Source organism: Apium graveolens, chromosome 9, assembly GCF_009905375.1.
Source record: "Apium graveolens cultivar Ventura chromosome 9, ASM990537v1, whole genome shotgun sequence".
In the NCBI taxonomy this organism is placed as follows: domain Eukaryota; kingdom Viridiplantae; phylum Streptophyta; class Magnoliopsida; order Apiales; family Apiaceae; genus Apium; species Apium graveolens.
This window is the reverse complement of record NC_133655.1, coordinates 260,783,621-260,802,353: the sequence shown is the minus strand read 5'-3', so window position 1 is coordinate 260,802,353 and position 18,733 is coordinate 260,783,621. Positions and strand designations below refer to the sequence as shown.

At 32.7% G+C, this 18,733-nt stretch overlaps 1 pseudogene; it reads right to left on the bottom strand.

The window, feature by feature from the left end:
- Positions 1-202: 202 nt before the first annotated feature.
- On the bottom strand, positions 203-1,706 carry LOC141686224 (ADP-ribosylation factor-like protein 2; annotated as a pseudogene).
- Positions 1,707-18,733: the final 17,027 nt, after the last annotated feature.

Genomic DNA, 18,733 nt, shown 5'->3' with positions numbered 1-18,733 from the left:
GGTGCAACAATCATTGATGTACAAGTGCAAGCGTGCAACTAGAACTGCATCTTCATAATATATACGAAAGCAAAAAAATATAACATTCATGTTCTTTTATACTTTTATCAAGTCACTTATCTAACAATGTATAAATGTAATTCTTTTGGCATAAATTAATCAAATGCAAACAAAAAATGATAATTTGAAATGGTAGGGGATGTCAACCTCTGTATGTAATCAACAAAAATAGCTCACTTACTTTAGCTATCTCTTATGGGGAAAGAGCCCCTTGTATGTCCTGCTTATTTGCCAAAATTAGTAGTGACGACCCTGATAGCCTCTGTTATAAAGACCGAAAGCAAAACTATGTATTAAAAAGTAAAAAAATAAAGTAGCTGGAAAGTTTAAACCTTTATGTCAATATTGAGAAATAAGTATGAATGCTGAAGTCCGGAATCCAGTCACTAACAAAAATGTTCAGATATGCATTGTACATGTGTATACAAAAGCAATTCAGAGTGATTCTTTGGACTAAGGATTAATGGGGTAACATGTAGTGCACTTCTTAATTAATAACTTAACATCCTTCATAATAGTACCATTTAAAAACTTGTTACCTGGACTCATCTGAATATGTCTAACAAAGATATTAGTCTAAGTGTCGGACTCGGCAATATTTTGAAACATTACATATTTTTGTCCAAATGTCCACATCCATGTGACCATGTCTGAGTATCGAGAACATGGCACAGACACTCGAGGCAAAATGTAAAGTCAGGGTAACAGAGCTTAAAAATGAAATATCCCCTCCATTCCAAATCACTTGATCCAGTTTTACTTTTATTTCAGAACTAATACATTTTCTTATTTGTTCAGTTAACAAGTCAATATTGCAATGCTTACAATGCACTAGCAACCATATTTTGTTCTTTATTTGAAAATCAACCAGATATTTAGTTCTTCTAGTAATTCTAGAAAACCTAATGGAGTAACAACAATTATGAGTTTGAGAATGACACATTTATATTGGGAAAGGGAGAGCGTATAAAGTCACTGAAAAGAAAGCAAATGATAATGGCCACTACTACACTATCAACAAGTTATACCACAACCCTTATTTCTGCCAACATCGACAACAAGCAAGAACTCACAAAGTTCTGAAATTCATATTTCTAAATTATCAAGTAAGCTCAAAATCAAGGCATACCTCTTCCTTTAACAAATTATCAAGTTCAAATTTACAATCATTCAGTCGTCTAAGATCTGAACTATCAACAACCCAAACCAACCCATCCATCTGCTCAAAAAATTCCTCCAATAAGACCTTTTAGTTTTCTGCCCCCCAACATCCCATATATTAAGCACATACCTACAAACACCAAACCAAGTCAAAAAAACTACCTACATCACAAAATCACAACAATGCGCACCACGTATTCGATAAAATGTCTAAGAGAAAAAAAACATACTTGCTATAAGTAATAGTCTTGATATTGAAGCCAAGAGTAGGGCTAATAACACTTGTGTCTTCACCATTAAGTTTCAAAACAATCGTCGTCTTTCCTAAATTATCTAGTCCTCTGCATTACAAACACATTTTAATTATAAATGTATACACACGCATATACACATAATAGTGCAATTGGGTTGAGGACTTACACCATGAGTATACGCATTTCCTTCTCTTTTTTCTTGATCTTGCGAATAATACTGAGGAGCCCCATTTCAGATACATAATTAAACAACCCAGTGAGCTTACAGTTCCAGGAGCTAAACGGGTCGGGTCGGGTTATTTATATATAACTATTTTTTTCCCAGTTCCAGGAGCCTGCGGAGATGGTAAAAAACAAGTGTAGTTCACAAACATCTAAGGACTAATAATAATTTGTTCTAAAAAGCGGGAATAATTCAGTCCCATTAATTAATTATCGGACCTCTATTACAATTTAATTATACTCAGCTCTGAATTACAATATCCTTTAGTGCCCGTTTGGTAACTTGGATTTCATGTAAAATTCTAGATTTGATCAAATACATGTTTGGATAAGTTAAAAAATTTGGATTTGGATTTCATTTGAAATTCAAGAGAATCAAATTTTAGTGCAAATATGAGAATTTGAAATGACAACTCAAATCATGTCATTTGAAATCCATCATTTCAAATGAAATGCTTGTTTCCAAACAACACATTATGTAAGTATTTTCTCTCAGTTTGCTTTTTGTAGGTATCTTCTATGCATTTTGATTTGACTTTGTTGTTTTGATCCCAAATTAATGTCTTTTGTTGTTATGTTTCTTTCATTCATATGCACGCGATCAGTTATATATGTAATGAACTACTCCTCCATTTTAATATAATTGTCCACTTTTTAAAAAATTACGCATATTAAGAAATTTTAACATTTTTAAAAAAGTAATATTAGTTATCATATTTATTGCATTGACTACATTAATTACACCATTATTTATGATAAAGAGTTAGTCTTGAAAATAAAAACCAGTGATACAATAATTGTGTATGGTGTCGAATTCATCTTGAAAATATAAACTGGACTTTATAATTTGAATATTGATATTAAAAGTGTAAGTGGACAACTAGTTTGAAACAAAATTTTTTTCCAAAAGTAGACAGTTATTTTGAAATAGAGGGAGTATTATTTTTGAAGAGACGTAAAAGGTCAAATCTTGTTGATTTGACTTAATGTTTTTAATCAAGTTCATTTTAAAGAATTATGTGCATTTGTATCAAGAATCTAACTATTTCACAATTTAAGGTCATTGTTATATTTTGACTGTGTTGTTCTTCCTCTGTTTCTCCATTCTTTTCTGGATTTTGGATTTCAATTTCATTTTTTCCTTTGTCTTACTTTTACTTAGTTTTTTTTATTATTTACTAAATTTAGTTTGATGATTTATACATATAAAGTATGTTATATGTCTGTGTATATCTCTAATCTATATAATTACTAACATATTTTCAAGAGAGGAAGCAAAAATGTCAAAACTTTTTAATCTGGAATAAGGTTTTCATTAAAATCATTGTAAAGAAATTTTCAATTATATATGTATATGCATGTCTATACATGTATATTTACTATGTTGTTGTTGAAATTAATCTAGAAAAATCTTTGAGATACTAAGTTAAGGTGAAAAGTAAATAGTCTGGGAAGTATTAAAAATCTAAGAGACATGTTTAGTGACTCTCAATTATAAGATAATTAATTAGCTATCTAGAATGATCCTGGGCATCTATAAAATCATATGTACTAATCTGCTTTGATAGTTAGAAAAAATCAATTCGGATAATATAAGTAATATGCAGTATCATCGTTAGTAATATTCAACATTATATCAAAAACTATCAGTTCAATGTTTGCTTCGAACGGAAGCAAGATAAAGATGAAAAGTCAAAGTAGCAATTTTATTGTAAAGAAATATTCAATCATGTTTATACTTTTATGATGATTATACCATGGATCACAAGTGAATATCTGTTGACCTAGCAATTGCATCGAATCAGCCCTGACTGATGGATAAATTATGTTTAGGGGCATTAAAGTTTAATGCCAAAAAAAGGATCAATTCCTAAACACGACTTTTCGTGGAATACTCCCCCCGCCCCCTTTAGTTGTCCCCTTGATTCTTTTTCCCCCTTCTAGTTGTTCCCTTCATTATTTTCACAAATTGTAAGGTGCATAAGAACCAGATTTTTTAAAAAAAATATAAGTATTAAATCTTTATTAAAAAAATAATTAAAATGTGCATTGTACAAGTTACCTGGTTCTGGAAGGCACATGAGTCCGAAATTTTTCGTGTACTTCAAAATACATGCAAGAGGTCAAAGGGAAAACTAAAAGAGGACATAGGGAGTATATGCTAAATTTTGTTTATGTTTTCACGTCATGGTGGCACATGATAGTATTCATCATTTCAAGGACATGCAACAAGCTTTCACATTTATTCTGTACTCATACTTTCCCGACTACTCCCCCACACCAAATATTAATTATTTGTAGTTTGAGGATATTGGCTCTCATGGAACAAAGTTAATAATCTACAATGTGTGGCTAAATGATAAAAGGCATGTTCGAAATGAGTTGCGATGATGATGGTGATCAGGATATATTGAAACTTATATTCATTTGTACATTTCACGTGCATATACCCACGGAGAGTTTGTAAACAATCAAATTCTTTAATACTATGTTTATATTTTGCGGTGAACTCAACTATACAGATGTTATTCCTAAAATTTGTCGGCTAATTTAGCTAAGGTATGATGATCCAATGATGTTTGTCTTCATAGATGCGTTGTAGTGCCTTAATGGCACCCTTCACAATTTAAATGAAATAAATAAAATGAGATGGAAAACCCGACATTAAGTTTTTGCATGAAAAAAGTAGGTAAATTATTTCTATTTAGATATTTTGATAATAGCTAATGGTAAACATAAACTTAGACCCTTGGTACATGTGCTAGCAATTGGAACAAGGGAGTAGCGTAACTCTTTGACCTAAAATGATTTTTAGTTTTGTATATTCAGCATAAATTATACACTACTAAAGATTGCAACTTTTTTATGTGTGTAAAATGACATGGTATGTTTTACTTTCTGAATCAATATTGTTGGACAATAAAAAATTTTGTTACTATTGTCTAGTTGTTTTAATACACACACACACATACACAGTTTTTTTCGTATATTGATTTGTTTTAGATAGTATCATATAGGTACAATTATCTGCATTAGGCTTATAATGCAATTTTCTATAAAATACATCACCTGCATTCCGGTTGAAGTAATGCCGACTAAAGATCTTCACCATTGCTGTTAACAGGATATTAGATTGAGAGATTAAAATAGTCGTGTGGCTCTGATCAAAGCCTCCAAATAATAAATTGAAACACGAGTTTGTATATCGTACCAGCTCCGGTTTTCGTTGGGTAAAGCTCCAATCAATGTTGCAATATTTACTTTCTATTTTTTTATTTATTATCCATTCAAATGATGCAGTATTTTTGTTCCGCAGGCATATGATTTAATGTAGTATGGTTTAAGGGGGTACCAGTTGAGCAGTATTGTTGTGCAAGACATGCTTGTATCATAACAAGACTAAGTCAAATTGACAGCCCTAAGAATTAGTTATATGATAATCTAAATTTATTTTGTAGTGTATTACTTGAGTCTGTAAAAATGTCAAAGATTAGACTGGAGTATTTTTCTATAAACAGTCTCAAGCCCAAGAATAAACTCTGGAAGAAGATCAAGAAGATCATGCCTTAGAGAAATTGTGAAGAAGCTTGGAGTTGAATAAATTTGTTTTAGAAAAAATATTTAAAGTCAAGATATCTACAAGTCACAGATCAAGTTATATAGAGAAGTCATTCGAGAACTCCAGAATGACTTATCGAAAAGTCCAAAATAGCTTATAGAGAAGTCTCAGAGATATTGACAAGCCAAATGAAGATATGAAGATTGGAGATATCGATAAGTTATTTATGCATTAGACAACTTAGAGATATTGACAAGTCAAAATGAAGATATGAAGATTGGAGATATCGACAAGTCAATTTTCTCATTATAGATCTCAGAGATATCGACAAGTTAAAATGCCTATAGAGATCTCAGAGATATCGACAAGTCATTTCTACATGCAGAAGTTTGGAGACCTCGACAAGACAAGTTCACTTATAGAGAACTCAGAGACCTCAACAAGTCAAAATACTTATAGAGAACTAAGAGATCTCGATAAGCCATTATACTTATCGAGATGTCAGTTCTCTATACAACAAACTGGAGATCTCAATATGAACCTCAAGTATAGAATGCAGAAAAGTTAAATATTCAAGATTATCAATCAATAAATGATCTAATCAGTTAGATTGAAAAGTCTACAAAATCAGCTTGAAGAGTGCAAGATCAAAGGCCAAGATTAACTGATAAAGGAAAGTCACAGATTCACAGGATTTGCAAAGTTATACTAAGCCAGAAATGGAAAGCTTTAGAGATCACTTAAAGTAGGGTTTAGTACATTCTATTGCATGTTGTGTAAACCTGTGTTTACTAATCTATAAATTAAACACTGGACATTTGCTTTTAAATTGTATCAAACAGATCTAAAATTTCTTATAACTCTCTCAAGAAAGAAGCTGAGTTTTTTACTAACAAAGAACCCAGGATTTGTAGCAAGACACAACTTAATTTTAATACAAAATTAAGTGAGTTTTGAAATATTGTATTCATTATTTTATTCCGGTTAACATATTATTGCTGCATTTCTAATCTGCTTTGTTAACCAAACAACTAACATTCAAAAAGCCTTAAAAATATACAAAGCACATTCACCCCCTTTGTATTGTATTCATTACCTAACAAGTGGTATCAGAGAAATATCTGAAAGCAAACAGATTAAAGATCTTGAAAGAATGAATACACAGAAAATTAGTAGTATAAAGAATACACAGACTGGCTACACATTATGGAAAAAGAAGATGATGTTGTTTCTAAGAATGGCCAACCCATTATATGTTCAGATTCTCAAGAATGGTCCTTTCACCCCCCATGGAAAGAGTTGATGAATCTACAGATGGAGACATGGTCATTCCAGCTCATTATGCCCCTAAAGATCCTTCAACATACACAGACATTGAAAAGGAAAAAGTTTCTCTTGATAGTGGTCTGTAACTAATTTTGATAGAGTCACTTGACAATGTCATGTACAATAACATTGTCAACTATGACACGCCAAACAAATCTGGGAGAAAATAAATATTATGTGTGAAGGTACAGAGGAAGTTAGATCCAACCAAATGAGAATACTGGTGTCTCAGTATGAGGGTTTAATGGCTAAACCTAAAGAAAGTAAAAGTGATGTCTTTGAAAGATTCAACAAGCTGATTAATGACTTGCAACTTCATGACAAATACTATGAAGCTGAGGAAGTTAACTTGAAGTTTTTTCTCACCCTTCCTAACCATCTAGAACAGAAGATTTCATCTATAAGAGAAGGAAGAGACTTGAGCAGAATGACACTGGAGGTTTTGTATGGCATTCTGAAAACCTATAAACTAGAAATGATTCAATGAAAACCTTTAAGAGCTGGTCAAGGGCACATTGTTGATGGAGCAAGTGCACTGGTTGTTAATGACAGCCAGTCATCTGACGATGAACTAGAAGTCCAGACTCCAGCTGCTTCAAGTAATGAGCAAAAGAACAAGGAACCATAGAAGCAAGTTATTCTTGAAGAGGATGAATTCTATACCTTGGATGAACTGGATGAGTTAGATCAGTCCATGGCTTACTTAGCAAAGAAATTCTCTAACATTAGAGTAAAGAATCCAAAGTTCTTCAAATACAAGGGACAGACATTCAACAAGGACACCAACTGGAAGACAAAGACACAATATAATTCTGGCAACAAAAATGACTACAAAACTGGATTTGTTGACAGGTTAAAGATCAGGTGCTTCAATTGTGATGATGTGGGCCATTTTGCTATAGAATGCAGGAAGCCAGAGAAGGTGAAAAAGGACAAGGCCTATCTTGAATTGGAAGCAAAGTATGAGACTGTTCTAAGAAAACAACAGGGTAAAGCTTATATTACATAAGGAAAGAGTTAGGATGATTCAGATAATGATGATGATGAGGAAGTAGGAAACTATGCACTCATGGCCTTGGAGCAAGGAGAGTCATCCTCATCAAAAATAAAGGTACCAACTTGTAACGCCCCCAAATCCGGGGTCAAGGGATTTGGTCGTCACGATGAAACCTCAATCCAACTTAACCTGCTTAATAAATAAACAATAGCCAGCGGAAGATATTTATCATTTATGACCCCAAAAATAATCCAAGATCTTTTAAGGTTACAGTTCTAGAAACAAGATATCCAAATTCCACAAATAAATTTTCACTTTCTTTTAAAACTTTTTTCAACAAATTCCAAACTCAAAGCTAAACCCCCTAGTATAACTTCGAAAAGAAGTATGCTAGGCCCAACTATAAAATACACAACTATAATATAATATAATCTAAACAACTTTATATAATAAAACTTACACTAGTTCGCAAACCCTGGACCAACCACCTTCCAAAAGCTTCTTCTTTGCTTCCTCGAATTACGCAGCTAAACAACGCAAGCTAGTCCTCACTGGAGGTTAAATTTGAAACAGGCAAGTATGAGCGGAAGAAATGCTCAGCAAGATCATTATAATATATATATGGTCGTTTTGATATAAAACCGACATCTGTAATAGCGCACATTTAAAATCATAATTGCTGAATCATAAAATTTTAGTTGAGGAACCCCAGAATTGATTCCTTAATTGTATTCAAAATCATTTTGATATTTTTAAGCGAAATGCTTCAGCAATACTTTGAATATTGACGAGAATTAAACTCATAAAATAGTGTTTACGGAAATATCGTAAACAACAATAACAAGAAACAATGATTATGGATTGAATCATAAACTTTATTCAAAACTCAACTCTTGATATTAATATACATTTTGATGTCATATCAAATTAGATATCAATACGAACTTTGATGCTCACAACCTACCCGCGCTAAAATATGGAAGTCAACATCAATCATCCGCATTAATACCACCTTTGATATTTAACAACAACTTAAATATCAACATCAATCAACAACCGAATTAAAACTGTATTCCACCTTTATTCAAAACCAAAACAATTGAGAAATCATTCCTTATAAGATTATTAAAAGTAATATAATAATTTAGATTGGAATCCTCGAACGACGGTGTGTTGCCGTCGGTGATCAGCCGCGGAGCAACACCGGTATGCCGAAGCATATCCAACTAAACAAATGGGGCACCCAAGGCACATATCGGCCTAATGGTATTATATCCTGTATAATACCTAAATCTCTGCTGGACCGCCGCCACGGCCTCTTACGCAACCATCCAATCTTAAAACATTTTATTGAAAGGGGTCATAATACTCGACACCCATATAAACTTTGATTTGCCCATTTACTTGGGCAGCAAAACCAAAACAACGTCATCTTTCTCAAAATCTAAAAATTTATAAATCCAGTAATTTGATAAGTAAAATGACTTAGCTATTCTGAACATAGAATAGCAGAAGAATATTTGCATAAACAATATCATTTAATTCAGCGATATGTAAAATATTTATCTATTCCGAACTGAGAATAAGAAAAGCAATACTGGCATAAGAAGATTTAAAATAAATATCACTTGAACAATAAGTGATGATAGAGATACTTGCCTTTGAGATTTAGCATTTAGTCACACTCGTAGAAACGCAATTATCTCAGTCTGGCATCTTAAGGCATCACCGTCTTTTACTTCACTAAATCTCTGATCTGCTGCTCATGCAGTTGTTACAAACCTGATATGAAATATCATTCCCTTTTATTCTTTTCCCAACGTCTTGTCCTGATTAAATCGAATGATCTGCATCTATAATTAAAAGATGCAACTTTAATCGTCTAAACGATAATTACTCGACGAAGTACACGTCAACACCCTATCGTCTACCCATAGGATAGCCCACACATAAAGAGAACAGTCCAACACAAGACTCTTGACCCATATACACACGTAATTCATATAACATATAAGCATATAATCCACGTATCACATAATTCATATCACATATGACTCTGTTAGTCAAAAGGTTCGACTCGGTACGTTTTAAACTAAAATCGGGTCAAAATATGATTTATCAATCAAAAATCGACTCAGAATGATTCGTAAAACAAGCGACCTTTCAAAAAAAAAGAATTTGGGTCTCAAAAGTATTTTTAATGAAAGCGAAATATTTTTCTGAGTCTAGAGGCGTTCGTTTCGTATTAAACGGACGAACGGTTTATTTATTACGAATAAAATAAGAATTAAATCAATTAATAATAAATTAATTGATTTTTAAATACTCAAATATAGTTTTAAAAGCTCAAAATAATTTTTAAATCATTATTTGGCTTAATTATAAATAATTACATTTTATTTAACTATTTATAGATAAAATTAATTAATTAAATGAATTAATTAATTAATTAAATCCATAAATAATTAATTAAAATAAATTATAAATAATTAAATCAAATTTTGATTTTTGAAAATAAAAAAAAAATTCTGGAATAAAAATAATTTAGTTAATTATTTAGAATAATTAACTAAATAATTTTTTAATTTAAAAATGAATTTTGGAAGTAAAAATAAGAATTTTGAATTATTTTTTTAAAATAGAATTGCACAAACAGGTTTTAGAATTGGGGGTTGGGTAAATTAAGATCAAACGCGGGTCGGAATCCGGGTTATCGGGTCGGGAGTAAAACATTTGGGTCCTCAAGAATCCTCACCGGAAAACGAAGAAGACGACCGAAAAATAATCCGGCCGCCGCCTGCCGCTCCGGCGACTCCCTTTGGGGTCAAAAACGGGGTTATTTTTCCTGGTTTTTCATCCGAAATCACTCTAAATCATCTTTTAAGTCCGGAAACAGTCACAACCACAATCAACGATCGGTTGACCGTGATTTCCGATCAAAAATCCGAACATCACGTTCGTGATTCTGACGAAAGTCAATACAACAGAAAACTGAACCAAATTCAATGATTAATATCTCAAAACGAAGCTTGTAACACGTATAATCTAACCCCCAAACTCATATCAACAAACAATTAACCAGTAAACCAAAAAAATGAACCAAAATTTCGAAAAATTCATGAACTCGGTTAGCTATTCCAACAATAAAACAAGACAATTATATACATGATTCGACTGTAAACAACATAGTGAAGTTATATATAATCAAAATAACCCAAAAATCAGTTAAACGAAAAGCCCTAAATTCGAAGATGAACCCTAAAATTCGAATTGTATATTTACCAATCGTTCGATGATTTTGATGACACCAACAGATAGAGGGTGATCTGGGCTTCACAACGGTTATAAATACTTGCGATTTGGTGTTCAATATCACCTTCAAATTTGGTTTTGATTCTCAGAACTCTTCAAGAACACCAAGAACAGCTTTTTACAGAATTTCCAGAAAATTAAACTTCAATTACTACATGATATTGAACTCTATTTTTGAAGTATAATATATGAAATTGACCAAAAAAACATGCTCTACAACATGGAATCATCGAAACACTCAAATAATTACGTTTACAAAAATTCATATTTTATTCCCTAAATAATTCGAATTAAAATAATTAAATAAGAAAATTACCTTGATTTCTGGGTAAAAATTGATGATTGATTCAGAAAGAAGATTTCGAGAGCTTCATTTTGATAAATTACATGCTTGAATCGGAGTTCGGTAACGTCCTCGTTCGTGCGTTTGATTCTCCGGAACGTATCGGTTTCTAGGATTTTTCTCTGTATTTACTGTATTTTTATTGGTTGCAATTGAATAAATGAAATAAATGAAATAAGAAATAGACTATTTATATTTACGGAATATTAATTCGTTCTGGATCATTTTAGATCGATAAATTAGTTGCTTAGCCGCTAAGTAACTACAAAACGATCCAAAAATAGATTACTTAGCCGCTAAGTAACTATAAAAACGATACAATTTAATACCAGATTTGGATAATTATCAAACCCGAGCTTTTCATAAAACACCATATACGAAAATAATGTAAAAATATCCCGTCTCTCGAGAATACGGGTTTTGTTGATTTACCGAAATGATTATCGTATCGAAAATTTTGCGCTGGGACGCGTATGGATCAAACCGTAATACGTATTGAAAAAGTCAAAGCACGAAAAATGTTCAGAATATCCAGATTAGGCTAGGAAGGAGTTTTCTGAAAAGTTTCGGGTTGTATAAACGCAAAAACAGTTGAAGTTGGACGATTCCCGGCTTTTTAAAATAGTTTTATAATTATTCAGAAAATAATTAATAAATTCATAAATCATTATAAAATCATATAACAGTCCAAAAATTACCAGAAAAATATCACAATTATTTATATTTTATTCTGGACATATAAAATTAAAATATTCAAAGAATATCATATATAAACATCCAAAACATTAACTCCAATTACCAGATAATTCACCAAATTCACATAAAATCACATAAACAATTCCAAATAATAATAATAATAATATCTGAAAATATGGGATATTACACAACTCTTACCACCATTGATTTAAATGAAAGTCAAAATAAGGAAACTGTTGAAAAGATGAACATAAAAATGTTCCACATTCATACTAGTATGGTAGCAGCTACCGAGGAGGTCAGTAGGTTATCAAAAGCTAATGAGAAGCTTGAGAGTGAGAAACAAAAGTTTGATCTACTGCTTGTGGAGTTTGAGATAGTCAAACAAGAAAACGAATATCTAAAGAACAAGCTCAAGTGTGCTAGTGAAATTGAAGTTGTGTTAAGAGAAAAGATAGATAAAAATGAGGTGAAACTGAAGTCATTCAGGAATACATCTCAGCTGGTTGGTCAGTATCATGAGAAAAACAAGCTATGTGCAAACATAACTATTGGTTTGGATTATGATGCGTTGAACAACAACAAAAAGGTTGTAGGTGACAGAGGAAAAACAATTATAAATGAAGATGTCCCAATTATGCTGATAAAAGTTGATGCACCTTTGTTCAAAGCATGTGAAGCAAATTTTAGTGTAGTTGAGTTGGTGATAAAGCAAGAACTTGCTGATGAAGATAATGAGAAGAAATGCAACAACTCCAACTCCTAAAGCTGAGAAGAAGCCCATAGTGAATCAAACTCCCAAGAAACCAATCAGGCAAGTTAAAACTGAGAATGCAGGAAAGAAAAAGAAAAACAGAAATGGGAAGGTTGGAATAAACAAAAGCAACAATTTTGCATTTGCTGCAGATACTCCTAGGAAACAGTGTCACAAATGTGGCTCTACAAATCATCTAACTCACCTTTGTAAAAAGACTGTTAGTGAGCCAAGATTGGGAGCATGCAAGTATAATGAAGCAAAAGCTAATGATCCTTACTCATTATGTGACAAGTTTGATTGCATACCTTGCAACATGAAAGTAATCACAAGTTGCCACAAGCTGAGAGTAGATCTTAAGGAAGTTAATATTGAGTCCTCAACTAAAAGGAAAATACACATCAATCAATGAACTCCATTCTTTCTGAATCATCAAATTCTACTTCTATCAAATCTGTTAACACGAAGAAAGAACCCAACACTATTTGGGTTGCTAAACACACTTAATCTAAATTATGTGCAGGGCAAAGTGAAGAAGGTCATATGGATCATAGTTAGTGGATGCTCAAGACATATGACAAGTAATATCGCCCTGCTATCATAATTTGAGGAGATAGCTGGCCCATTAGTTACTTTTGGAGACAACAGCAAAGGTTTCACAATGGGATATGACAAGATAATTTCTGGAAATGTTGTCATTGAAGATGTAACACTGGAAGCTGGTCTTGAGGTGAATCTCCTGAGTGTTAGCCAATTTACAGATAGAGGATTCAATATTTTATTTGACAAAGGAGAATGCCTAATTATCAGCAAAAAGACTGGTGAAACTGCTTTGGAAGGAGCAAGGAAAGGAAGCTTATTTGTTGCAGACTTGGACTCAGCAAATGAGGATGGGATTTATTACTTCTACACCAAGGCATCTGAAGAACAAAGCAAATTATGGCATAAAAAGCTCTCTCACTTGAATTATAAAGCAGTCAATACTCTAGTTAAAAAGGAGTTAGTGAGAGACATGCCAAATATGAAGTTTGCTCAAAATAAGGTCTATGAGGCTTGTTAAAAAGGAAAAATGAAGAAATCAAGTCACAAGAGTAAAACTGTGAATTCCATAAGTGCACATTTGCAACTTATTCACATGGACTTATTTGGACCAGTTAATGTCTTATCAATTTCAAGAAATAAATATGCACTTGTGATGGTGGATGACTACTCAAGATACACATGGGTAGTATTTATGCATTCTAAAGATGAAACTCCATATATCATAATTGAACACATCAAGAAGATTGATAAACAGGATGAAGATCAGAATTGTGTGAACAGATTGAGGACTAACAATGGCACAGAATTCAGAAATGCAACTTTAACTGAATTCTGCAAAGAGAAGGGCATTGTTCAAGAATTCTAAACAGCTAGGACACCACAACAGAATGGAGTTGTTGAAAGAAAAAATAGAATATTAGTGGAGGCTGCTAGAACAATGCTGCAAGATGCCATATTGTCAACAAGTTTTTGGGAAGAAGTTGTCAACATTGCATGCTACACTCAAAACAGATATCTCATCAACAAAAATCTTGGCAAATCACCTTACTCAATCTTATCTAAAAAAAAGCCTACTGTGAAGCATCTTCATGTGTTTGGAAGCAAGTGTTATGTTTTGAAAGACAACTCTGAATATGTGGAAAAATTTGACTCTAAAGTTTTTGATGCAATTTTTCTGTGATATTCATTGGAGAGAACTGCCTACAAAGTCTATGTGTTTGAACAAAAGAAAATTGTGGAAAGTACAGATGTAACTTTTGATGATGACAAGTGTCCAGTCTTGGAATGCATTGATGAAAATGAAGCTGAGACCCTGAAATTTGAAAATCTCAATATTGATAGTGATTCTGAGGATGAAGCTGAAATCAACACAAATCACAGAATAGATGAAGAGTCAACTAAACAAGAGAATCATGAAAATGGAAGCTCATATCAAACACTTGAATTTGATAGTACAAACTCATGGGGAGAAAGAGGAGAAGATTCTGCAAGTCAAGCCAATGGTGAAGAAAATGCAGAAAACTTAAGTCAACAAACTCACACAAGAAAATGGGATAGGAGTCACACAAGAGAAGCAATTATTGGTGATCCAACTATTGGAGTGAGGACTAGAAGTGCAACTGTAAATGAATGTCTCCATGCATATTTTCTTTCACAAGTTGAGCCTAAGAAAACTGAGGAAGCTCTACTTGATCCTGATTGGATATCTGCTATACAAGAGGAGCTAAGTCAGTTTGAAAGAAATAAAGTTTGGGAGTTAGTTCCTGCATCAAAGAACATAAGTGTAATTGGAACAAAGTGAGTGTTCAAGAACAAAATGGATGAAAATGGGATTGTCACCAGAAACAAAGCAAGGTTGGTTACAAAAGGCTACTCACAGGAGGAAGGAATTTAATATGATGAAACTTTTGCTCCAGTTGCAAGAATTGAAGCAATAAGGATCTTTCTTACATTTGCTACACACTCAAATTTCAAGGTGTATCAAATGGATATGAAAAGTGCATTCCTTAATGGTGAGTTGGAAGAAGAAGTTTATGTGCAACAACCACCTGGTTTTGAAGATCCGAAATTTCCAGATTTTGTGTACAAGCTACTCAAGGCTCTGTATGGACTAAAACAAGCACCTGGAGCTTGGTATGACACACTGTTAGAATTTTTACTTAAACATGGATTCACTAAAGGTACAATTGACAAGACTCGCTTCTACAAACAACATGGTGATGATATGATCCTAGTTCAAATCTATGTGGATGATATCATTTTTGGTTCTACAAATGAAAAGCTATGTCTAAGATTCTCAAAGCTTTTGCAAAGTGAATATGAAATGAGTATGATGGGAGAACCAAGTTACTTTCTTCGACTTCAAGTCAGTCAAAGAAGTGATGGGATATTCATCATCCAAACTAAGTATGTCAAGGATTTATTGAAGAAGTTTGGCATGGTTTATTGTTAACCTGCATCTACACCTATGTCTACAGCTACTAAGTTGGATGAATATAAGAAAGGAAAAAGTGTAGATATTTCAGGTTATAGAGGAATGATTGGATCTTTGCTGTATTTAACTGCTAGTAGACTGTTGAGTGGCATTTATGACACTTTATAACGCTCCGTAAAGCCTTGAATTGATGTTTTGTACTCAAGTTCTTAGTGTTTTAACGTGTTTTTGTAGTGTTTTTGCATTTCAGGCATTTATCAGGAATACAGGTGAATTGGCATTATTTAGATGCTAATATGGTGTTAGGATGATGTCCAGAATAAAAGCTCGTGGAAAGACCAGCTCAAACCAACAAGAAAAGAAGAAGAAATCAGAAATTTCTCCAGAGAGACGGTGCGCCCGCGCCCAAAGAGCAGAATGTCAGCGCGCCTGCGCTGGTCAAGCGCGTGGCCGTGCTAGATCGGGAAAATTAAATCTTTTTTCTTCTAGAATTTTGATCCGTTGGACTTCTATTCTGCATGGGCTGCTATATATACATAACTTAAGGTCGTTTTTTATAACAAGACATACCGGAGCTTAAGGAGAAGGCGTAAGAAGACCGTAGAGCACAATTTAACCAAGGCGAAGAGGAACTAGTTTATTCTTGTGATTCTTTATTTTAATTTATAACTTTGGATGCTAGTTTTCTTACTCGTGAACCTATACTCTTATTTCGTACTTGGTTTATTATTTATTCAGTATAAAGACTACATTTATTTTACCATGCTTTCATCGGAACCCACGTTGATGATGAGTCTGATTATGGGCTAATCATTATCGTGGGGTTCATACAGATTTATTTATGGATTTATTTAGTTAATTAGTTTCGATGCCTTAGTGTGTGGTGATTGTATGATAACCTAGTATTGGTTGTGCTTATTCATCTTATGAGCGTCGCGAACTTATAAGATAGTGTGTTAATCTTTAATGAAGAAAAAGTGAATTTAAGGGTTGAGAACTTGCCATGCCAGCATAGGTTCATGTATTGATATGCATGATTCATAGGTAATTTTAACCATCTTACTTGCCCTATGTAATCACGATAGATAACTTGTGCATTAGACCCTTATGTTGTAAAATTCTATAGACATATAGGGTCTCAATATAATTGGTGTCTATTCAGCTTCTAACTCTTTTGTGGATGTCTGGTAGTATGGTATTTGTACAATGAAAGTTGGCATTTATCAGTTTTGTGTTATCTGATTAGTGTCATCACCATTAAATGCTAATGTTAAGAATGAAAAGGCTATTGAATGAAGTATTTAATGAAGTTAGAATCCCATGTTTGTGTCGTATATTTTTCAAATCTCTTTAATCTCTTAGTTTATGTTCTTTAGTATAATCTCTTAGTTAATTGTAGTTATAAACAACCTCAATTTGTTATTTGTCTTAGCATTGGATAGTAACCATACTAGTGTTGCATAGATACATTGATTAAAATTAACCTAAACCAGTCCCTGTGGGAACGAATGAGACTTTATTCTATATTACTTACGATCGCGTATACTTGCGTGAATATTAGCGCGTGTTCTAGCCCTAACATAAACCAGACATTATGTTTGCGTTGTCTGTGTGCAAGATTTCAAGCCAATCTAAAGGAATAATATTTGATGGCTACGAAGAGAATTTTCAAATACTTAAAGGGGACTCCAAACTTGGGTTATGATATCCTAAGGGAACAGGTTTTGAAGTTGTTGGATACACTTATGCAGATTTTGCTGGATGCAAGGTTGACAGAAAGAGCACTAGTGGAAGCTGTCAGTTTCTTGGACAAAGACTTGTATCCTGGTTTAGCAAGAAAAAACAATATGTGTTAACTTCCATAGCTGAGGCTGAATATATAGTTGCTGGAAGTTGTTGTGCTTAAGTGTTTTGGATTATAAATCAGCTAATGGATTATGGCCTAGTTTTACACAAAATTCCAATTATGTGTGACGATACTAATGCTATATCTATTGGAGCTAATCAGTTTATCATTCTAGAATAAAGCACATTGATGTAAGGTACCATTTTATTAGAGAACATACTGCAAATGGTACCACTGAGCTCATTTTTGTTCCAACAGAAAAATAGTTAGCTGACATTTTTACTAAACATTTGGATGAAACAACTTTCACTAGACTTGTAGGTGAAATTGGAATGTTAAATTCTTCATCCTGAAGGAAAGAACTCAACTAAAGTGTTGCAGCAGATTGATATTTAATAAATCAAAATTAATTTGATTTAATTAGAAATTAACTGGAATACGAGATATAAATATTTCAGGAATCTCTGTATATTTATTTTTCAAAATTCAAAATTTAGCTTGGAAGTTTTCAATTATAAGAAAAGTGTCTAAATATTAATTTGTATTTTCAATATGTAAAATTAGCACAAGACAGAATCAAAAGGATCAAAAGTATATAAGGAACCGAGTTCTCGATAAGTCTAACTGACTTCTTGACAAGTCATTTTGAGATTTCTCGAGTGAGTCCTCGATAAGTCATTTTTCTGACTTCTTGAATGAATTCTCAGCAAGCTTTATTATGACTTCTCGACAAGTCATTGTAGAGATCTCGATAAGTATAAATTTTAGACTTATCAATAACTCAAAACTGAGATAATTTAATTTAATAAATTATTTTGGTAAAATACTTTTGACAAAATCAGTCTAATTTTATTTTGATTTATTCAAATAAAAATTGGAATCAATTCAGTCCATTCAGGATAAACTGGGTATTTGTTAGGTCACACACACACTGTAGAGGGGGTGAATACAGTGTAAAATACAATCAAATCAAACTTTAATAACTTAAGTAACAGAAAACAAACTTTATTGAAACAATAAACTCTGTTACAGTATGGAACTGTTACCTCTCAGTGATGAACAAATATCACGAGAGTTGCTAGGGTTACAATTAATAATCTTCTCGAATATGATAACACTTATAGCGTAAACCCTATGTCTGTGTTTATATACTACACAGTTACAAGATAATCGCTAATTGATATGGAATATAATTCTGCTTCCTAAAATATATCAATCAGATATCT